This window comes from Haliotis rufescens, unplaced genomic scaffold, assembly GCF_023055435.1.
Source record: "Haliotis rufescens isolate VD_foot unplaced genomic scaffold, xgHalRufe1.0.p SCAF_13, whole genome shotgun sequence".
Lineage (NCBI taxonomy): Eukaryota > Metazoa > Mollusca > Gastropoda > Lepetellida > Haliotidae > Haliotis > Haliotis rufescens.
Genome location: NW_025963813.1, coordinates 8,216,589 through 8,241,761, shown reverse-complemented (window position 1 = coordinate 8,241,761; position 25,173 = coordinate 8,216,589). Strand labels below are relative to the sequence as shown.

Genomic DNA, 25,173 nt, shown 5'->3' with positions numbered 1-25,173 from the left:
GTAAGGTGTGTATTGACATGGTCCCTACATAGGGTGGAAATGGTAAGGTGTGTATTGACATGGCCCCTATATGGAGTGGAAATGGTAAGGTTTGTATTGACATGGTCTCTACATAGGGTGGAAATGGTAAGGTGTGTATTGACATGGCCCCTATATGGAGTGGAAATGGTAAGGTGTATTGACATGGTCCCTATATGGAGTGGAAATGATAAGGTTTGTATTGACATGGTCCCTATATGGAGTGGAAATGGTAAGGTGTGTATTGACATGGTCCCTATATAGGGTGGAAATGATAAGGTTTGTATTGACATGGTCCCTATATAGGGTGGAAATGGTAAGGTGTGTATTGACATGGTCCCTATATAGGGTGGAAATGGTAAGGTTTGTATTGACATGGTCCCTATATAGGGTGGAAATGGTAAGGTGTGTATTGACACGTCCCTATATGGGGTGGAAATGATAAGGTGTGTATTGACATGGTCCCTCTATGGAGTGGAAATGGTAAGGTGTGTATTGACACGTCCATATATGGGGTGGAAATGGTAAGGTGTGTATTGACACGTCCCTATATGGAGTGGAAATGGTAAGGTGTGTATTGACATGGTCCCTATATGGAGTGGAAATGGTAAGGTGTGTATTGACATGGTCCCTATATAGGGTGGAAATGGTAAGGTGTGTATTGACATGGCCCCTATATAGGGTGGAAATGGTAAGGTGTATTGACATGGTCCCTACATAGGGTGGAAATGGTAAGGTTTGTATTGACATGGTCCCTACATAGGGTGGAAATGGTAAGGTGTGTATTGACATGGCCCCTATATGGAGTGGAAATGGTAAGGTGTATTGACATGGTCCCTATATGGAGTGGAAATGATAAGGTTTGTATTGACATGGTCCCTATATGGAGTGGAAATGGTAAGGTGTGTATTGACATGGTCCCTATATAGGGTGGAAATGGTAAGGTTTGTATTGACATGGTCCCTATATGGAGTGGAAATGGTAAGGTGTGTATTGACATGGTCCCTATATGGGGTGGAAATGGTAAGGTGTGTATTGACATGGTCCCTATATGGAGTGGAAATGGTAAGGTGTGTATCAACATGGTCCCTATATGGGGTGGAAATGGTAAGGTGTGTATTGACATGGTCCCTATATGGGGTGGAAATGGTAAGGTGTGTATTGACATGGTCCCTATATGGGGTGGAAATGGTAAGGTGTGTATTGACACGTCCCTATATGGAATGGAAATGATAAGGTGTGTATTGACATGGTCCCTATATGGAGTGGAAATGGTAAGGTGTGTATCAACAAGGTCCCAGATCAGTATGGAAATTATGATAATGGGACAGACATTGAACTTTCAGAAAATGTGATGGATCATTCTGACAAAAGGTACCTGGATTGTTAGAAATTATTTGATAGTTTTGACACAGTCCCAGAGCATTCAGAAAAAATGTTAGGATAGATTTGACATGGACCCAAGTACAAGGCAATGCTGTTGACATGCTCACAAATGTGGGTCAGAATTAGACAATGGGCTACACAATCAATACATCAACAGGAGTCACCAAAGTCTAGCTCTGGCCATTCAAGTGTGCTGTCTGAATGACACGTTACATCCATGCGATATAAACCTACTTAGAGACATTATCGTGACACAGGTACTTGACTGTTTGTGCAACATATGTGTCTGAATGTTGACCGTGTGTGTTTTACATGAAGGTATAGTCTGGAAGTTAATTTAAGGTACCAACGTTTACTTCAATATCTGAAAAACAATTGGACCTACTCCAGTAAAAGTTGGTATGAGATTATTTTTTTAAATATTTTTTTTGGGGGGGGTGTACAACTGGATAAAATTGTACAATCTGAATACAATGCTGAGAATGTCTTCACTAGAATTGGTTCTAGTTTTGTCTCTTTTGGTAAAACATGACAATTTGATATTTGGTATTCTAGGGGCTGTTTTTAAGTTATTTCTCCTTGTTTATGTTCAAGACTTCCTAGTGATTATTTGTGTAAATATCTCCTGTAAACTGTCACCAGTTAAGATGTCACATCAGATAAATTTGGAGGCTTCTATAAATCTTCATTATATCTGCATAGCCCCATGTCTGCGAGATTCCATCACACACTGAGGGAAATAACCTTAAAGATATATGATAGTGAATAAGCAGTTACATTTGTAATCTCAAAATACAACCTCATAAACTACAGGGTGATGGAAAACAAGAATTACTGACAAACATATTGCACAAGTATGTGAATGTCATCATGGCTGGCTGTAGCTGACTTTTGTCTTCAATCAGTTGTCTTCTTAACCTGTAACTTACACCAAAATAGAAAACAATTTAGTTAAGGCACTAATGAATATTTATTTTAGAAGTCAGCAAATGTCAGTACCATTCCTGAATTGAAATTATGAATTTCCCAGTTCATGTTAACATGATTAATATATTATAGCTCATGGTATTGTTTCGTAGAGGTGACTTGTGAATTTAAGGTAATAAGAAAAATATCAACAAAATTGTATTTATTCCCACGGCACTTTGTCTTGAATTCTAGATAAATCTCTGTTGTCTGCATGGAAAGTGATTATCTATTGTTTCTTATGAATATGGTTTTGGAAAGATTTCCTACCGAAGAGTATCATCCACTTCTTTGATACATTATGTGTTATTAATGCGTTATTTTATTGAATTACTGTCAATCCTGTTCGTCCGTCACATTAATAAAAATACTAAATATAAGTTCAAGCATTTCTTGTTGGAGTGGTATGGTAGCCCAGCATTTAAAATGTTTCCTCTACACACCGAAGGCACAGAGTTGCAGTCCTTGGTCTCCCCAGAAATCTCTTGTCATTGGTTCTTCCGATTGTGTCCCTATATCATTCAGAGCACCATGCTTGTGGTTTTCACCAAAGTGGTAAACGTCTGAGACCTGCATCACTTCGGGCTTTCCTCCCACATCTAGCTGACACGTGATTAAACTGGAATACTGTTCAAAGCGGCATTGAACTCAACTCACTCAATCACTGTCTGACTTAAATCTTTCTCCAAACTTGAAATGTTAATGAAAATATAACAGTCTTAGCCATAACATGATCCAAGGCTGCTTCACACAAGGTGTCCATGTGGGGAATATTTCCAGTTCCTGCGGCATGTGATCAAGGTTACAACGTTCAAGGCCCCAGCAAAGCTTTCAAAAAGTTCTATGGTAGACATGTGGAGGACATTTCCAAATTTGACGCATCGGTGACAAAAATGATGTCTGATGATTCCCTATTTTGACTTGTACCATATGTTCCCGTGTTTTTTCAGGTGAACAATTGACTTGTCTTTGCATGTGTTTGTGATGGTTGCCACTGGTGGGGCAGGATACGCTCACCTTTTCGCGACCACCTGGTATCATAACTATTTGATAGTGATTCATACACACATGCTTATGGTATACTAGTATTGTTCAATCAACTCTGCTTTATGCAGAGATTTCTATTGGATAGGGTCTTGTCACTTTATTATTCAACCACTTAGCTAAGCAGTCACCTCCTTTTGTGCAATGGGGCTGTGTGTGAAATTAAGGGGACTCCTGTTGTCTGTGAAGGCATGTGAATCTGGAACCCTAAATCTTAGACATTTTAGCTATTGCAAGGACTAAATGTGCTACTCTAAATAAGTTAAGGAACACCTGATTTATTAAGACTATAGTATAGAATACATGCATAATCTACATCCATCCAAACTCATTTAAAATATTAAAAGAAAAGATGAAATAATACATTTTGTAATCTTGAAGTATCAATTAATATTTTCCTTAATAATTGTATGTGGCCTAATTGTCATGAAAGTTTACTATGGTTGATTTTTAATAGTTTTACAAAACTACTATCATGAATGTTTGTTTTTTTACTTTTGCCCCCAAGATGCTAGTGTGTAAACATAAACAATCAGAGAATAACCAGTCTACATGATCCACCGAAACAGATTCCATTGGTTGTAACAGGCGAAATATCGTGAAAATTATATGAATGGATCACTGAAAACAAATGATAGTGTCCTGCCGTACCAGAAGCACCGACACTCACACATTTTACATAAAAAAGTAAATGGTAATTTGATATTTTAGTTTGTGCAACAACAACAGTACTTACGTGTTCATATTTAATCTACCAATTACAGGTCAATCACCCCATTACTTTTGTATTTCTTAAAAACTCTGTCATCTGAATGTGTTTTTTATTCCGTCTGGATCATGTTACAGTAATTACTTCCCACAATGCACTTCCAAACAGTCTGCGCATGCCCAGTAAGATAGACATGACGTCACAGTGTTTACCTTTATTAACCCATCAGCCCACACGAGGTTACTTTCTCCATAAAAAAAAGTAAGTGTTTTTTTGGTGCCTGACTCCGCGCAGCAGTACAGCTCCTCCCACTTTCTCTGTACTTTTATGTGTATATAATTAAATGATATCCAATGTAAATCCTACCTGTATTCGGTTTCTCCCAAGCATCACAGGATCTGCGGTTTATCAGAGTTTTATGACTTTATATTTGAATTAAAGAAGCCCATGATTGTGATTTAGTAGCAGAGTGCACACTTCCACGTCATAACCGGAGAAAGTGCTTTTTTAGAACCACATTTGGCATCAAAACATCCATTAAGTCGTGAAATATGTCCTCATTAATACACACTTAATTCAGGCTTGAAAATGCCTTGAAGTTGGACCCTGTGGGGCCTCCAAGCTTGTCACTAGATGTCACTGCCAGATAGGGATCGTGGTTATACCATGTGTGATCTCCAGATCTACATCTGTGCCCCAGCCTTGTGGATCAGTGCTCATGCTATCGACCACTAGTTTGGGGATTATTTTCAGGTCACCATGATATGACTGGAATTCAGGCAATTTGTTTTCCATGAATGCTTAAGTTGGAATCCAAGATTATGTCAGGAAAAGTAGCTGGCAGTGATGGAGTTGTTTGAAAATCCAATGAAACTCATGTAATGGCAGTGTATTTTTAATCATGCCAAGTATTCTTTGTTAAAGCATCTAGGCTTCAAATGAATTTTTCTGGTATGTCAGTTTAGTTCTTTTGGCTTTAATAATATTTATTTTGGCCAAACATTTGTCAAGTAAATTTCTTTTTGAACCCTGTTATGACATTTGTATGTAATTATTCATCATTGTTATGCTTACAAAAAATAGTTCAACCTTTGTCTTTGAGCAGAGTATCAAAATTACAATGGAATGCTGCTATTGTTCAGCACATGTGTCAGAGCATGTTTGATGATGATGATGATGATGATGATGATGATGATGATTAACAGAGGTGTAATAATAGAATTGTTTTGTAGACTTTTTTTATGGATCCTTATAAATAATGTTTCAAATTTTTAGTCATGTTATGGATGTTTGATGCCAGATGAAAAAATATCCTTTCATAGTGTAAGTTTTGGGGATTTATGTTTAAGACATAAACATTTCAGAAAATAATTATCAGGGCTGACTGACAATTTTTTTCATCTGTAATGCAGTTATTTATGTACCTTATACCAAAGATCTGTTTGTCTCTGTTTTCCTCATTTCTCGATTATATATTGAAAAGTGCATATAACAGAAAGGTACTTGTTCAATTAGACTTACCGTATTCAACGTAATAAGCGTGCCGCTCCAATAAGCTCCCACGGTGATATTTGCTAATATATTGGCTAGTGAACAATCCCAATCAGCACCCCTTCTGATTGATCAATGTACACAAGACTTATTTATTTCTGTATAATATGCACTTGGGTGTTATATGCACCTTAAATTATGGGCAATTACATTCTGGAAAAATATATCTGTCGTATATAAACACTTCAGGCTGTCAGCATAAACCACCAAAGTTATCTTGCAACTCTGTTTTTTTCACCAAAATAATATTCTAATAAGAGCCCCCTATTTCTAATTTTGAGAGCTCCCTGGGCGCTTATTACGTCGAATATGGTAATTGTGTGCCTGTTTCACTGCAAAAATGGTACAAAAGGGCAGTTTGTTTCCATTTCAGATCATTTTGAGAGTTAAAATATGTAGTTTTTAATTAGGATTGTCATCTGATCCATATATATAAATATAACACAGTTTTCTAAGCATGATATGTAATTTATTACAGGTTAGCGCAAGGAATGAGGACTAGGACGTATGTGGGAATGTTAGCTCATAATTCTAAAACACTACAAAGATTTGTACAAACAGTATCAGATTACACAGGTTACCTGTGGCCTGTTTATATCAGCACAGATCATTAACTGGGGTTTTATTTGTAAGCAAATGATTGCCTGAACGTAACACAAGACACAAGACACAAGGTTCAGAGGCAGGTTGTCTGTTTGTAACCCTCAAGGTATTATTACTCGCTTGTCATCAGATATGCTATCAAAGTCTTATTGTAAAACATATATGTTAAATTAAAAGAACAGTATCTAATAAAAGAGATGATAATTGCACAACTTTTTATAAAAGTATGTTTGATGTTATTCTCTTTAATTCGATTTTTCTTTTTGTAGATATTAAGTCTAGTGTTTTAGGTATTGGTTCGACAGTTTTATGATTTCGAGCAGACAAACTGACTGGTTTCTTCAACACCAACAATTTACATGTTAGATTAACATGCGTGTTCAGTTTCGTTCGGGCAGTTTTCCTGTGGTGGTGAATTATGCATTGGATGATCTGAACGCTCGTGAGCAATTTGTTCCCAATCACATTCCTTCAATTGCAACAGCTTCCACATCCACAGAGAGCTGTTTTTTCATCAGGTTATCCACTGGCGTCAATAGCTGGCATATCTAACCCTGAAAGCAGCCTGCATTCCAGTGGTTGAGCTGCCATTTTGGGTTCAAAATGTTGTTATTTATGTTCAGAGGTCTTTGTTGAGGGTTGTAACCCAATACTGTGCCAGGGTGACCCTACACAAGTTCACAAAAAGCTCAAACTTTAAAGCTTTGGAGGCTGGAGGATTTCCCCCTCGCAGAAAGGAAAGCTTAGTCTTGTTGTTGCTCACTTGTGCCCTGATCAAAACTATTAAGGTGAGTTTATGATAGCTTCTATAATGGACGGTAACATGTTACCTTGATTCACCCTGTCAGGAGTTTGTAGATATGTCATAGACGGAAACATGTTACCTTAATACACCCCGTGTAGACTAACATTTATGGACCCATGAAGATTCCGGGGTAGAATAGGTCTTCAGCAACCCATGCTTGTCGTAAAAAGCAACTAACGGGATCGGGTGGTCAGGCTCGCTGACTTGGTTGATGCATGTCATCGATCCCAATTGCGTGGATCGATGCTCATGATATTAATCACTGGATTGTCTGGTCCAGACTTGATTATTTACAGACCGCCACCATATAGCTGGAATATTGCTGAGTGCTGCGTTAAACAACAAACCAAACCAAACCTCTGAAATCTTATATTTCACAATATCCTTCTTGACTCTAAAAATAAAAGAAAAAATCCCTATGCTGATGTGGAATAGAGCTAGCTAGAGCTGGCTAGACTTGCTTTTGTTTGCGTTTCTAGATAATTATTTTTTCATGAAATAAATATATTCCACGGTCATGGTGTAGGACTACACTCTGTGAGGAGTTTGTAGATATGTCACCTTGATACACCCTGTGAGGAGTTTGTAGATATGTCGCAGATAGTAACATGTTACCTTGATACACCCTGTGAGGAGTTTGTAGATATGTCACAGACAGTAACAAGTTACCTTGATACACCCTGTGAGGAGTTTGTAGATATGTCACAGACAGTAACATGTTACCTTGATACACCCTGTGAGGAGTTTGTAGATATATCATAGACAGTAACATGTTACCTTGATACACCCTGTGAGGAGTTTGTAGATATGTCACAGACAGTAACATGTTACCTTGATACACCCTGTGAGGAGTTTGTAGATATATCAAAGACAGTAACATGTTACCTTGATACACCCTGTGAGGAGTTTGTAGATATGTCACAGACAGGAATATGTTACCTTGATACACCCTGTGAGGAGTTTGTAGATATGTCACAGACAGTAACATGTTACCTTGATACACCCTGTGAGGAGTTTGTAGATATGTCATAGACAGTAACATGTTACCTTGATACACCCTGTGAGGAGTTTGTAGATATGTCACAGACAGTAACATGTTACCTTGATACACCCTGTGAGGAGTTTGTAGATATGTCATAGACAGGAACATGTTACCTTGATACACCCTGTGAGGAGTTTGTAGATATATCACAGACAGTAACATGTTACCTTGATACACCCTGTGAGGAGTTTGTAGATATGTCACAGACAGTAACATGTTACCTTGATACACCCTGTGAGGAGTTTGTAGATATGTCATAGACAGTAACATGTTACCTTGATACACCCTGTGAGGAGTTTGTAGATATGTCACAGACAGTAACATGTTACCTTGATACACCCTGTGAGGAGTTTGTAGATATGTCATAGACAGTAACATGTTACCTTGATACACCCTGTGAGGAGTTTGTAGATATATCAAAGACAGTAACATGTTACCTTGATACACCCTGTGAGGAGTTTGTAGATATATCATAGACAGTAACAAGTTACTAAACTGCACACTGTGTTCAACTAGTTATCTTTGGTTTTAGTAAGCACGTCCTTATATCGATCCGGGATAGAATAGGTCTTCAGCAACCCATGCTTGACGTAAAAGGTGACTATGCTTGTTGTAAAAGGCGACTAACGGGATCGAGTAGTCAGGCTCGCTGACTTGGTTGATGCATGTCATCGATTCCAATTGCGTGGATCGATGCTCATGATATTAGTCACTGGATTGTCTGGTCCAGACTCGATTATTTACAGACCGCCCTCATATAGCTGGAATATCGCTGAGTGCTGCATTAAACAACAAACCAACCAAAACCTCCTTTTATCAATCGGTGATAGTGTTTGATGAAGTCACAGTTAATGTCATTGGTGACATCATTTTTGACTGATATCTTCTGAACACTTATTTTATTCTATTCTTGCCTGGGAATTAAGAGAATTTAAGAGAGTTCCTTTGTACTCAATGGTTCCTATATACAATATACACAAGGCACCTCTTCAAAACAGGTAATCGTGAAATATTCATTATAGAGAAGGACTTTGTCCGTTGTTTGTTGATTAGAACAGAAGGCAGCTGGTTTGATCCCCTGTCACTTCATAATAATCCCTTACTGGTGATGGGTTTGTCTTGCTTACTGAGACAGACTGATGTACTTGTTTAATGTAGATGTAGTCTTATTGTCCTGAAATCTGACTTAATCAAATTGGAAGAACACATGCAAAGGTAAGTCAACTTGGAAATCGCATCGGTCATAATTTTTTAATGTTTCTTTTCATCAATATCTCAGTAAGTTTCACACATATCTCTGTCAAGATTCTTCTTCAAATTTAATTGAAAAGAAAAATGTGTCCTGTTTGGTTTCTTAGTGTTTTCTTCCAACATTGGTGCTCTTGATGTGAAGTAATAATCTCAGAAAATATTTCATCAAGTGAGAAGGTTATCTTTATTTAAAGACTGATGTATCATAAATCAAGAGTACATCAGATGACATAGTGAACTGTTACAGTAATAAAGAGAAATATTGCTGTGCAACACACAATTATTCCACATCCTTACAGTATAATGATATGTATGACCTTTCCATCACACCAGTCCCTTAATCGCTTATCTCAAATAGCGTATGAGCTTACTGTTTGTAGGCAGAGATTAGTACCGGTACACTTTATGTCCTTGAGGCTGTGTCATCTCATGAATACATTATGCAAATAGTAATAAACATGACTTTGCCCTCACACAAGTGAAGGTGGACTCAGTCCACAACTATATACTATCAGAAACATGATAGCCCACAATAATTTTGTCGAAGTCGTTCTTGTCACATGCTAACTAAACTACCACTTTAAGACCGCCTTTGTGGTCTACTGGTTCGGTCCCGGGCCGCGTCATACCAAAAGACGTTAAAAGATGGTATATGTTGTTACCCTGTCTGGCGTTTGGCATTAACGGGCTAAAACAAGGACTGGTCGGCTCAGAGTCAGTACACTGTGTATAAAAATAGTTTTATATGCATCCATTCTCAAGAGCTGAGTCATTTAATATGTGTTTGCTTCTCTTCCTATGCGACCGCCTCCGTGGTCTAGTGGTAGAGCATCGGCTTGTAGTGCAGAAGGTCCGGGGTATTCCCCCAATAGTATATCAAGTCTTCACCACCATAGTTTTGTACTTGTTGTTGCCCTGCCTGGCACTCAGCATTAAGGGGCTCAAAAAAGGGCTGGTCGGCTCGGAGTCAGTTTTCTGTGTCTTTGTGGGATATTCTTGTTAAACGGCATCATCATCTCATTTGGCTAGCGACCCGTGAAGATCCGGGGTAGAATAGGTCTTCAGCAACCAATGCTTACCGGAAAAGGCGACTATGCTTGTTGTAAGAGGCGACTAACGGGATCGGGTGGTCAGGCTCGCTGACTTGGTTGATGCATGTTATGATCCCAATTGCGTGGATCGATGCTCATGATATCAATCACTGGATTGTCTTGTCCAGACTCAATTATGTACAGACCGCCGACATATAGCTGAAATATTGCTGAGTGCAACCTTAAACAACAAACCAACCAACCAAATCATCTGGCTAGCACACTAAAATCCCCAAACTAGACCATGTCACAAATGTAAGAAATTCACATGAGGTAATAACAAAACTTGTCCTAGATTAAAATGCAAGAAAAATCAGCATCAAAGAAAACAGAAATATGCATGCATATGTGGGCGCATACATGTGGAGATATGCATGATGCATGCTGAGTGAGCACATGACAGTGTGAACAGATAAGAGGCAGTGATGTAATCAGTGCACTGGGACTATGATCGGGGGGGGGGGGGGGGGGGGAGCACTCCTTCCTATCTACCCATCAGCTGTATCTGTGTTATCAGATACCAGGACTCCCATTAGGAGATAAATGTGACAGAATGTTGTCATGTCAGGGTTTGAATGTGATATTAGATTCTAAAATGAATCGATACGGTATCTTTGTTGGTGGTGTATAAGTGCATTTTAATGGTGTATAAATACATTGGGAGTACAGATACCGGTGGACTTACACTTAGACAATGTAAATATTTCTTTAAAAAAATATTTTTCTTCAAAAGAACCTCACTTCTTTTGCTGTTTTCGTGTGGAATCATGGAAACTAGACTTGGTGTAGTTTGATCTAGACTTACCAAGGCTTTTAGTAAAATAAATACTATATATAAATAAAAAATCCACAGTCATGGCGCAGGAGTAGATAGCGGTAATATAGTTACTGTGGCTTATCTTTGGGCAAGTTTAAAGCACACTTAAACAATTTACAGAAATTATTTCATCAAACTTTAATTTTAACTCAATGTCAGTCTGTGTTGAGCAGATGTGATTCTTGGTTTGGAACAGTTTTTTTATGTTTTCATTAGACTAGAAATACAATTTTGATCATGTAAACATGTTTCACTGAAATTGCATGTTTAGAAATCAATCCCACAATTTCCAGGTGATCATGCTTCATCAACGTAATCAAAGATTGAAATCAACATTACCACCTTTGGTGTTTTCGAAAGGGAAAGTGATAGGGTTGCCAGAAATCTTCCCATCTCATCCATAATTCACACCGTAGTGCAGCCCCCCTCGAATGAAGGGGGACTTTACAAAAAACAATCAGGCAATCAGGTGTTGTATCATCACAGGTAGGGAGTTTCATTGTTGAAAATATTCAACCTTCAAATCCACGGCAGATTCCAAGATCTGTGGAATATTTTCTATGGTAAGCAGTGCTAACTAACATCTGTGGTAGATCTTACTGTGGCATATCCACAAATATGTCAAATTTAGATTATAATATTATCCCAGTAAACATACCAAATTCTATGAAAATGGAGCATTTGCATGCATCATGAATACTACTGTTAAATTAGGCCCTATATATTTTATTAGTAGTTCACCACAAAATTGCCCTAAAATTCAAGGTTGGTGGTCCAAAATGAAATTCAAAACAATATTGTAACTTTCAGATAAGCTAAAATGAATGAAAACAAACAATTGTCTGTAGGTTTTTGTTGTTAGAATCGAGAATTTGTTTGCTCAGTAAGTGTGGTGAGTAAGATCTTGTATGTTTTTTGCATTTCACTTGATTGCGAAACAGTTAGCATAATATTTCAAGAGTCATTTTATTTTTTCTAATTTCAGTTGTTTCTTGTTGGTGGGTAGGTCTCATAAACCAACTGAAAAAAATAAGGTCTAAAGGCTGCTGTGATTGCTGTCAATATTGATACTTGATGCCGTGATATACATCCCTTGATGTCAACATATCATCATCACGTCATCTATAACTGTAACTTGGGTAGGTAAAACAAATCTAATCTTTCAACCCAAAGAAAAAAATAATTAACGCCTTTGAAAATCACAGGCACCAAACATTAAGCGTTTGGTTCTTCACAGAGGTTGTCCTCTTGGGACTGAAACATTCCTGAAGTCATTCAATATGCTATGGTGGCTCTGTGTCTTATAGTTGGTGAAACAATTTCAACAGATGTTTAGTTTATTATTTCCCCATTGAAAACACACAGTTCGTTCATTTTTCAACAAAGACTAAACCCTTGCAGACAAAGACATTCCTGAATTCATTCACTATGTTATGGATGCTCTTAAAGTTTGAGGGAGTAAAACATATTGTTTTTTCATTTTAATAGTCCAGATTGAAAATTACAGCCCCATCGTTTGGTTCCATACAAAAACCTTGTATTCCCTCGTAGATTCCAGAATCCCCAGGTCGAGCTGCCGTTTCCGTATCTGTTGTTACCATGCCCTCCATCATTGTAGAGATATGGATTTATTTATAAGGAAACTCATGTGTATTTATATGTAAGGCATCAAGATATGAACAATAGAACAGAGAGATGTTGATGTAATGCACTTGGACTTCCTGCCCGAGGTGGTGACTCGTCAAACTATCTTTAACCTTTCCATCCCAGCTTTCTATATCCTTCACATACCGCTTTCCTGTAAACTGAGTTTCTATTATTGAATCTGTCTGAAACCTGGGAATGCTTGTCTGTTCAAACCCCATGTATGATCTATATAGTAAGTGGTAATTCCGTTGAAACGGTTTGCCTTCATCATGGCAGCACATATTGACCTATGTTGTTGCATTCAGTTTACCTTTTTATGCTATGACTATGCCATGTCAGCACCTGTCAAAGTAGTCGCTCTATAAGTGCAATAATCTTGGACGCGACATTAAACCCCATTACTCCTCACCTTACATATCAAAGTATGTGATTATTCTGTATGCTATGAAAATGCATCGTCAGCAACTGTCAGAGTAGGTGGTAATTATGAAAATGCATCATCAGCAACTGTCAGAGTAGGTGGTAATTATGAAAATGCATCGTCAGCAACTGTCAGAGTAGGTGGTAATTATGAAAATGCATTGTCAGCAACTGTCAGAATAGGTGGTAATTATGAAAATGCATCGTCAGCAACTATCCGAGTAGGTGGTAATTATGAAAATGCATCGTCAGCAACTGTCAGAATAGGTGGTAATTATGAAAATGCATTGTCAGCAGCTGTCAGAATAGGTGATAATTATGAAAATGCATCGTCAGCAACTGTCAGAATAGGTGGTAATTATGAAAATGCATCGTCAGCAACTGTCAGAATAGGTGGTAATTATGAAAATGCATCGTCAGCAACTGTCAGAATAGGTGGGAATTATGAAAATGCATTGTCAGCACATGTCAGAGTTGGTGGTAATTATGAAAATGCATTGTCAGCACATGTCAGAGTAGGTGGTAATTATGAAAATGCATTGTCAGCACATGTCAGAGTAGGTGGTAATTATGAAAATGCATTGTCAGCACATGTCAGAGTAGGTGGTAATTATGAAAATGCATTGTCAGCACATGTCAGAGTAGGTGGTAATTATGAAAATGCATTGTCAGCACATGTCAGAGTAGGTGGTAATTATGGAAATGTATTGTCAGCACAAATAAGAGTAGTGGTAATTATTAAAATGCATTGTCAGCACATATCAGATTAGTGGTAATTATGAAAATGCTGTGTCAGCACATGTCAGAGTAGGTGGTAATTATGAAAGTGCATTGTCAGCATATATCAGATTAGTGGTAATTATGAAAATGCTGTGTCAGCATATATCACATGGTTCTTGTGTTGACTGTGGTTTGCCTTGGTCATGCTGTGACAATGCTGCGTCAGCACATATTGGAGTAGGTGGTTATTGTGTTGACTACGGCACATGGCATTTTGCCCATACTACATGTGAGCCGTCTTGTTATTTCTTGGTGTTTACAAGTGATGCTTGGTTGTAACAGCAACCTTTCATCGGGATGTTGCAGGAAATTTAGAAAACATGGACGGGAATTCCGGTGCAAACAAATTCAGAATATTGCTGAATTTCAGATTTAAAGTTTAGTGCAAAAAGGCTGACTATCAACTGAAGAGCAAGAGGCCTCAAATGTCCAAATTTGTCTGTTTGTCTTGCTATTACATTAAAAGAATTTGTTTGATTTCAATTTCAAATAAATTTTCAATATAATTAGACTTACTTAACTGATTATAAGACATGCACTTCTATTGGACGTAACACCTAACATACAGGAGTGAGTGAGTTGGCTTTGAACAGTATTCCAGTTTTATCACGTGTCAGCATGATGTGGGAGGAAAGCCCGAAGTGATGCAGGTCTCAGACGTTAACCACTTCGGTGAAACCCGCAGGCACGGGTATGGTGCTGTAAAACCTTCAAACATAATCGGGAGTAACTGGGATTCAAACTCATGAGGGTGGCCCAGACGTCTAAGGCGTCGCGATTCGCTGTGCAGAGTTGCGTCCCTTGGGCACGCCAGAAACCTATGATTGTGGTTCCTAATCCCGGTTCGCCCCGATTATGTTTCTAGGTTTTTCAGCACCATACCCCTGCTCGTGGGTTTCACCAAAGTGGTAAACGTATGAGACCTGCATCACTTCAGGCTTTCCTCCCACATCAAGCTGACATGCTGTGATATAACTGTAATACTGTTAGAAGCGGCGTTAAACCCAACTCACTCACTCTCTCACTCAAACTCATGATCAAAGGTTTCTGGCGTGGTCAAGGAACGCTACTCTACGCAGCAATTGCGGCGCATAAGACAACTGGGCCAACAACGCCCCCAACCCTCCCACATATGGAGTGTCTGAATACTTGGTTTGCTGAATGAGAGCCAACAAAATCAGACCTTCTACACACATATCAAAATTTGGCATGAGTAAAGTAAATAACATATATGGCATTGAAACAATTAGGATATTCAAGACTTAAACGTACAACCATATATTTTTTTATTCCAGCATTGAGAAATAAAATTAAATAAATTATGAATGAATAAAGAAGTGTAAGTTGACTGACAGAGTGTAGTTAAATGGCACATTCATTTTGTATCTAAGCAGCATAAATAATATAAAATGAGAATTGTGTATGAGAAAGGGAGATAATGTTAATGAGTGTTTGATTTGTTTGTTTGTTGTTTTACGCCGCACTCGGCAATATTCTAGCTTTATGACGGCAGTCTGTTAATAATCGAGTCTGGACCAGACAATCCAGTGATTAATATCATGATAATTGATCCATGTAATTGGGATGGATAACATGCATCAACCAAGTCAGCGAGCCTGACCACCCGATCCCGTTAGTCGCCTTTTACAACAAGCATAGTTACCTTCTACGGCAAGCATGGGTTGCTGAAGACCTATTCTACCCCGGATATTCACGGGTCTGTAAATGAGTGAGTTTGGTTTAATGCTGCTTTGAACAGCAGTCCAGCCTTATGACAGAGAGTGTGCTTAGTGTAAGAAGAAAGTTAAAAGTGGCACAGGTTTTAGACGCTTACCTCTTTGGTGAAACCTCAGACATGATACTGACAAACCTAGCACACAATCAGGAAGAATCAAGATTTGAACCCACGGTCAGAGGCATGCCTAAGGGACACAACTCTGCCCAGCTGTTTGGTGCCCAAGGTAACTGGGGACCCCTTTACCCAGATCATGTGAATTGGTGAGTCCTTCATGTCTGTTTAATGCGTAAACCACATGGAACAGGTTTAGCACTGACAGACTGAGGATTAGATTAACATAAAGTCCCAGAAATAAAGTTATGTTTTTTGAAATTATGTATCAACAAAATAAAAAATAAAAAATCCAAATGGAGAGGGGCCTGCTCCACAAAGCGATCTCAGCGCTACGACTGCTGTAAGTTTATGTTAAAGTATTGGAGTTATGATCGTCTTCCCCCCCCCCCCCCCGTTCAACTTTGTGGAACGGGGGTGGGAGGTCAATGCTTGATGCTTAATGCTTAATGCAGTCGTAATTCCTTTTTTAATTTATTCTCTAGAGTCAGGGAGGGAGACAGACTTACTGAGGATAGTAATTATCATTATGACCTTGAGGTTCTTTAGACCACTCTCCCCAAGCTCATGCCCCCCAATGCTACGTACTGCAATCCACTATGCAATCTCTTTGAAAATCTGTGTTGGAATTGGCTTTCAGCAACCCGTGCTTACTGCAAGCTGCGCCAAATGGGATCGGGTGGTCAGACTCACTGACTGGCGTCATGCATGTCACTGTAATTAATTGCATAGATCAATGCTCATAGTGTAAATCACTGTATTGTCTGATCCAGACATGATTATTTGACTGCTGTCACATACTAGTATATGGAATATTGCGAAGAGATGGGTTACAAAACACTCACATGCTTGAGTAGCTTGAACATACTATAAACCATAATGCCTTTGTATCCCTTGACAAAAATGATCAACAGTTTTAAGGAGAATATGATAATGGCAACAAGAAATTAATTTCAGGAAAGCCATTTCACCTGACTCTTTGAAGCTATTTGAAGCACAATGTCTCCCTAATCAACCCATCTATATACCGTATTGGACGTAGTAAGGGCCCACGGCGATATTTGTTAATATATTGGCTAGTGAACAATTCCAATTAGCACCCCTTCCGATTGATCAATGTACGCAAGACCTATTTACTCGTGTATAAATATGTGTGTTATATGCATCCTGAATTATGGGCAATTAAATTGTTCAGTTAGACTTACTGTATTCAACGTAATAAGTGCCCTGCTCTAATAAGCTACCATGGCGATATTTGCTAATATATTGGCTAGTGAACAATCCCAATCATCACCCCTTCCGATAGATCAATGTACACAAGATTTATTTATTTTGGTATAATACGCACTCGTGTGTTATATGCACCCTTAATTATGGGCAATTACATTCTGGTAAAATATATCTGTCGTATATAAACATTTCAGGCTGTCAGCTTAAACCACGAAATTTACAATCTATCAACTCTGTTGTTTCCATCAAAATAATATTCTAATAAGAGCCCCCTATTTCTAATTTTGAGAGCGCCCGGGGCGCTTATTATGTCGAATACGGTACTGGTATCAAAGTAAAAGGGGATGTTTTATTAATGTGTTCTGTGTGCCAGGGTTTCCGTGTGTTCTCTATGGACAAAAGCTCTGATACTAATGCGAGGGTTTTGAAAGGATGGACATGTTAATTACGGAGTCACTGATATATACTACTCAAAAGAAGTTCAAGAACACCCGATATTTTCATGTGACTATAGTTAATCTGTCACAGCGATTTGAAAAAATCAGTTTTCTTTAAAAATGTTAACTTTAATTGGGAGCATTTCAAGGAGGACATGGAAGATCATCATTGATTTTTTTTATTAGTGTCTTGGCTTTTACTCTTGAAAATATGGCAGGAAAAGTTGTATGGAATGTATGATGTACAACTGGTGCCATTTTGTCTGTCTTATCAGAACGTATTTTGCATCTATTTTGTTCTATGTTTGTTCAAATGAGATGTGTTTTTAGGAAAATAACTGTTTTTGTAGCTTTGATTGAGTGCTTGTATTGACAGTAAATTATTCAGTTTGGTTTGAGATTCAACCAAAATGTTCAATATTCTGCTTTCCTAACAACTAAATATAATACGGCTCCCACTTAATAATACGAGTCCTTTTATTTGAATGTTCAGAATACTTGAATTCTTTCACACTCTCTTCTCATAAAGAAGAATCTGCTTTGATACAGTCTAGACTATTTTCCCCACAACTTCTATTACTGTCTAGATATCATCAACTGAATCTTAATCTTCAAGGCTCCCATAGGAAATCAAATTTACATGGTTGGAATTTCAAAGCAGAGTTAAGATTTCCTCAAGGTACATCTGCTGCTGGGGTCTATTTATTCCCTCCAGTCATCAATTGTCCCTGCAGTCTTTCTATTAAAGGATCTACTGACCCAGCTTGCTAATTATTGGTTCTCTGGCAAACCAAATGTTCTCTGTCATTAGCAGATAACCATTTTCCCACTAATGAGGGTTTCTGTTTTAGAAGGCCTTTTATTACCGTGTCAAGTTAGTGGAGATAGTTAGTGAAAGATTTATCAACCTTAAGAGCCTTGTTGGTTTAAGATTTAAATAATACTGTTTTAGTAGGATTGTGAAGACTTTGAATGTTTTTTCCTGTCTTCAATGCTTCACTAGATTGAGCCTTTAGATTGTCACCCTGACTTTTGTGATGACCTTTTCATTGTTGTCTACCTTTTGGTATCACAAGAGGCATGGTTGACGATGCTGCTTAAGGCCCCATAATCTGATGTACAGAGTTGCACCCCTTAGCTGTTCCAGGATCCAGTGATAATGATCCTTGGTTTATCACGTCATTCTAAATTGAATAACCTTCATTTTACTTGGAGTTTTATTCCTACATAAGCTGACTCACTGAATGGGGAGTCGGTACAGTAAAGTGCCACTTACCCGGACTCTTTTGTTCTGGCAAGAACGTCTTGAAATAACATTAAACATTTACAGCATTCAAATACATGCAACCTTCACTTAGATTAGGAAACAAACTAAGAGTTTTTGTAACATTTTCAATTGGTCCAGCACAGACTTGTTCATGAACCATTTGTCTTGTCTTTCATTCAAAATTTTGACAAACATTCAGTCCAAGAATAAAGTTATCTTTTTTCAAAATATATCTACAAAATAAATAAATAAAATCCATCTGCAGTCAGGAACAGTTTAATTTCAAAGCTGAGACAATCTATCTTGCTAAATAATTTCTGATATATTAATATATTCTTTGGTGTCTTGATTAATATTATTAGTTGATGACAATAAAGAGATTCTCTGGGCTTCTTTATGTTACATATAAAGAGAAAACTCAAATACTTTTTGTTGTTGATAACAATTTCACAGATGTAATGTTGGTCTACCACCTGACTTGTTCTGTACATAGCATTAAACTTGATGTTGGCATAAACAGCAGGAGGTGATTCTGTAGAATTTACATCTGATGAGCTCTTTCTGTAGACATTAATTATCTTATATAAATATTTAACTTTGGAGCAAAAATTCAAAGAATCGAAACTAATTTCACCATCATCACTTGGGAATTTGAAGAGATTTTGTAAATGTTGAACACTTGAGAAAGTATTTCCAGCGAGGATTCATCGGTTTAAGCCCATCTCATTCACTTCTGTTCAATTTTCGTATTCCAAAGTTTTCCTCATCATTGTTTGATGTTTTTCCTCTTTCATCAGTGATCGTGTTTCTTGAGTGTGATGTCTTTTCCAAAATGCCTGCATGCAGTTTGTGATTATTTTTAATGCAGACTAATGTCTTTGCCCTGACTGCTAATTATCAGGAAAACTGCAGCAAATAGTTTATTCTTAATTTCAGGGTTTATACTTGTCTGGGATATGGCCGTCCTTCAGGAAATTAGGTTTCCCTTAATTGGAGAGTATATTGTTGGCAGACAAATACTGGATCTTTAGAACCACAACGTGTACCAGCTCTTTTGGATTTAAATGACCTGTCATGTATTTAGGATAATGGTTATTGAGATGATTAGGGAAATGTATTTATGATAATGGTTATTGAGATGATTAGGGAAAATGACTTTGTCATGAAATAATGTGCTTATCACAAAGAATAGATTTGAGTATCAGGCTTACATTTCCTGTAAATGATAGAGAAAATGTTTATTTGCAACTCATGTTTAGGCTCTAAGAGTTGAAAATGCTTGACTTCTGTTTCCGAAAAGGTCAAAAACAACATCATGATTGAAAGAGTAGGAACTGGACTATCACAATGGCCACTCCAACCGCCTCCGTGGTCTAGTGGATACAGCTTCTGCCTAGAGAGTAGAAGGTCTGGGGTTCGATCCCCGGCTGCGTCATATTTCAAAAGATGGTACTTGTTGTGACTCTGCCTGGCGCTTGGCATAAAGAGGTTAAAATAAGGACTGGTAGGCTCAGAGTAGGTATACTGTGTCTGAGTAGGGTATCTATGTTAAACTGCGGTATGGTACCTAAGTTGGCTGGCCAGAATGTTATTCAGTGATTCATGATTCGATTATTGACAGGCCTCTGAGATATTGATGGAATATTATTAACGTGGTTTTCCTGGCAATAATAGAGCTCTGGGGTCTAGTAGATAAAGTGTCTGCCCAGAGAGCGGAAGGTCGTGGGTTTGATCCCCTGACGCGTCATACCAAAAGACGTTTGAAGATGGTACTTGTTGTTATCCTGCCTGGCATTTGGCATTGAGGGGCTAAAACAAGGACTGTGACATGGTATCTCAGTGGGCTACCACTATAAAATCAGCATTAGTCCGTACTAGTAGCCACACACACACATACAAACACACATGCCTGCACATCGATCGCCATATAAGGGCAATAATCTTGACGTTAAACCCCATTTCACCTCACCCACATAAATATAGCTGGATTAGTTCTGAATGTGGTGGAAGTCACTGGTTTGTCTGGCCCAGTTTTGATTATTTAGGGGCTGTCCTGATGTCGATGGAATATTGATAGCTTCATATTCAGTGGAATACAAATGTCGCTCAGTCATCCAGACTTCCATGTGGTATTGTCTGTACTGATAATTGGTTATATCACTCAACATGGCCAAGTGTTTACTCAATAAATCCTCTCCACCAGGAGGGGAGTAGTCCTCACGCCTGACATCTGCTAGGGTTTCGCAAGGTCCACTGTGTACCCTGGTGAGTGGTCATTGTAGGAGCGGAGCTAATTAAACAGGGTCTTCCTAATGGGCAGTGAGGATAAAGGATATTTTGACCAACTGTTGGCTATTACCTGCCAATACATCATGCTATGACTGGAGTAGTGTTCAAAGTGAAATAAGACCCGTGGAGATCCGGGGTAGAATAGGTCTTCAGCAAAGTGGTAGACCCGTGTAGATCCGGGGTAGAATAGGTCTTCAGCAAAGTGGTAGACCCGTGTAGATCCGGGGTAGAATAGGTCTTCAGCAAAGTGGTAGACCCGTGTAGATCCGGGGTAGAATAGGTCTTCAGCAAAGTGGTAGACCCGTGGAGATCCGGGGTAGAATAGGTCTTCAGCAAAGTGGTAGACCCGTGGAGATCCGGGGTAGAATAGGTCTTCAGGAAAGTGGTAGACCCATGAAGATCCGGGGTAGAATAGGTCTTCAGCAAAGTGGTAGACCCGTGTAGGTCCGGGGTAGAATAGGTCTTCAGCAAAGTGGTAGACCAATGAAGATCCGGGGTAGAATAGGTCTTCAGCAAAGTGGTAGATCAATGAAGATCCGGGGTAGAATAGGTCTTCAGCAAAGTGGTAGACCCATGAAGATCCGAGGTAGAATAGGTCTTCAGCAAAGTGGTAGACCAGTGAAGATCCGGGGTAGAATAGGTCTTCAGCAAAGTGGTAGACCCGTGTAGGTCCGGGGTAGAATAGGTCTTCAGCAAAGTGGTAGACCCATGAAGATCCGGGGTAGAATAGGTCTTCAGCAAAGTGGTATACCTGTGTAGATCCGGGGTAGAATAGGTCTTCAGCAAAGTGGTAGACCCATGAAGATCCGGGGTAGAATAGGTCTTCAGCAAAGTGGTATACCTGTGTAGATCCGGGGTAGAATAGGTTTCTAGCAAGCCATGCTTGCCGTAAAAAGCGACTATGCTTTTCGTAAGAGGCGACTAATGGGATCGGGTGGATACTCCCAATTGTATGGATCAATGCTCATGATATCAATCACTGGATTGTCTGGTCCATACTCGATTATTTACAGACCGCCGTCATATAGCTTGAATATTGCTGAGTGCAGCGTTGATCAACATACAAACAATCAAAGTGGAATTAAACTCTCTCACTCACTCACTAACCCACTAACCCACACACGAAGGCATCCACCCACCAGATAGAGTATACACCTCCACGAATAATGAGAAACCAGCATTTAAGTATCATGGCAATACTTCAGTATTCTTATTAATCCTTCTACAGAAAGCTAGGGGCGGTTGGGTAGCCTTGTGGTTAAAGCGTTCACTCGTTCTGGTTCGGACCTGGGTTCGAGTCCCGACATGGGTAGATTGTGTGAAGCCGATTTCTGGTGTCCCCCGCTGTGATATTGCTGGAATATTGCTGAAAGTGGCGTAAAACCATACTCACTCACTCTTTCATGAAGTCAACATACTCACTCACTCACTCTACAGAAAACTCCTCAAAGATCAAGAAGGACAAGAAGCTGTAAACTAAAATACTGAAAATGAAGCCCATAGGAAGTGTGTTCAAGCTGGGCATTTATGCACAGATCTCTTAAAACACTTTTATCCAAATAGCAGCTCTTAAATGACAAATATTTGGCTTATAACGAGCAAGCCCATGGCTGCAACGAATCGAGAGGAGAGTACAAATTATTTGGCAAAGACATTTCGTTTCTGATTTCCACAGACTGTTAAGTCATTAAGGCGACGATGCTATTTTTATGGAGGTTTTCAAACAATTGCTGTGGATATGTTCTTGTTGGGCAGGTGGGAGGTTTGTGCCAGACACCTCAAACTCCCAACACCACCATTAATGGTGTAGCTTATGTTCACTGTGAGCACTTGAAAGAGAAGAAATAGTTCCTGAGGCTATTTTACATTGGATGTTGAGGGAACATTTGTCTTGGAGGAGAAACAGTGTTATGGACACAGGTGGAGCTTTGGTAGGGCATATTGTCAGCAAGGTGATATGGTAAGACATATCAGTGGCAGACATTGATTTATATCATACAGCTTTTTAGAAAGAACCAAATGGGAAATACCTGGTCAATAATAGGTGGAGATGATTAAAACAAAATAAGCATTTCAGATTTCGACTTTTTTCTGTGCGTTTTGCATAAATGTTAACAGATGAAATGAGCACGAGCACCCGCACACACTCAGACACACACGCACACGCACACGCACACGCACATGCACATGCACATGCACACGCACACGCACACGCACACGCACATGCACACACACAAACATACATGGACAAAATCTGTACAGGTTGGGTGTTAGTCTGTCAAACAGACCCTGAAACAAATATATCCAAAACAGCCCGTGCAAGTCTATAATGTTTGGCAAGTCTAGATTGCTGCAGAAAATGAAAGAAAGTCTCTGGGCTCCTTTTTATTATATTTTATAACTATAATTTAACAACTGTTTTTTCTGTAAAATTTGTTCATATCAGGGACAAGATGTTAGTCTAGTTGGATGTCGGCTCTGTTTCATATGCATACAATCCTTAAACTGTATGCTTGGCAACTGTCACTTCAAAAAATGGCCAAAGCTTTCAACCAAAGAATAACCAAATATTGCCTTAGTTTTGAATCAACTGTTTTTTTTGTCTGGGGGGTAAGTGAGGGAACAGTCCAGCCTTATTACTGTGTACATTACCGAGTCTGTGCCATACAAACCAGTGATTGATAGCATGAGCAACCACCCACGCCATCAGTGTACAAAGTCACAGAGCCTGACCACCAAATCTCTTTTGTATCGTTTACGGTTTCATTAGCAAAGATATTAACAAACATACATCTCTCTCTCTTTCTCTCTCACCTTTACGGTTTGCCAAGCAAATGATCCTCTCCATTCTCCCGGAATCCCCAAGGGGTTGGTTGTTTTCTGTTGTCAGTGATAGTGGCTTGTCAGGTTGGGTGTGTCCTGTCTCATAGCATTAAGCCAGTGAACATTTCACCACGCTCTCCTACACAGGCAAAGTGCCTGCAAGGGGATCCCCTCTCTGTTTAGTCTTCCTTTTGATCACATCACTTAGTAAAAATCTACATTTTTTCCACATGAATTAATTGTAATAGTGTGTTCATTTCACTTCCACTTAGCGCCCCATGGCTGGTTTTGTACCCAAGGGAGCTCTTATTAAACCATCACTCTCTCAACAATCCATGTTTTAAATAGGTTGTCACTACAATGTGATCTGTTGGTGATGCATTTTAGAATTTAATTTTTGTGTAATCTAAGTATAGAAAAGTTGTTTTTGAAGGGTGAATGATTTTTCATGACAGATTGAAAGTGTTGTAGTCCCAGACCATGAAATAGCTGCCTCGGGATATCCATATAATGTACTGTATTTGGCATTTCTATGAAAACTTGTGTGTCTTTGTGAATTTCTCAATCATCAGGTAATAACTAGTTTTTCCTCACAAAAGTTACATGATGTAATGTGACTTTTGAGTGGATGCCTGGCTATAAAAATTGACCCCTGTTGTAACATTATATTGTATGATTGACCTACAAATGAAATCATGGGGCACGGGTGGCCCAGTCGTCTAAGGCGCCGCGATTTGCTGTGCAGAGTTGCGTCCCTTGGGCACGCCAGAAACCTATGATTATGGGTTTGAATCCCAGTTCGCCCCGATTATGTTTCTAGGTTCGTCAGCACCATACCCATGCTCGTGGGTTTCACCGAAGTGGTAAACGTCTGAGACCTGCATCACTTCAGGCTTTCAAATATATCAACACTCCAACAGGGTTAGAAACCAACAGTTTTAGTCCACTCATCCTTGTAATGATAACATATAGGAAAGAAAACCCTTAAAAAGGGCACATTTCTACAAGTCCTTATGATACCTTAACTATTTGGCAGTGTGGCAAGGACTGCAGAACGAGTGTCCAATGCATGCCTAGAAGTTTTTAACTTTTTTTTCGTGTTTTATATATTTGATATCAAATGTCACTCAGGTGAAATTCTCTATATA

At 38.9% G+C, this 25,173-nt stretch overlaps 1 protein-coding gene across 7 annotated transcripts in view; it reads left to right on the top strand.

Moving 5' to 3' along the window:
- Positions 1–25,173, top strand: part of LOC124149284 (D-glucuronyl C5-epimerase-like) — a 349,514-nt gene that overhangs the window by 241,949 nt on the left and 82,392 nt on the right. For 3 of the 7 annotated variants that reach the window (XM_046520758.2, XM_046520763.2, XM_046520764.2), the window contains one exon: positions 12,269–12,422. The exons of the other annotated variants lie outside the window; for them this stretch is intronic. The gene's annotated coding sequence lies outside the window, so the exon portion shown is untranslated. The remainder of the gene's footprint in view (positions 1–12,268; positions 12,423–25,173) is intronic. 7 annotated transcript variants of the gene reach the window in all.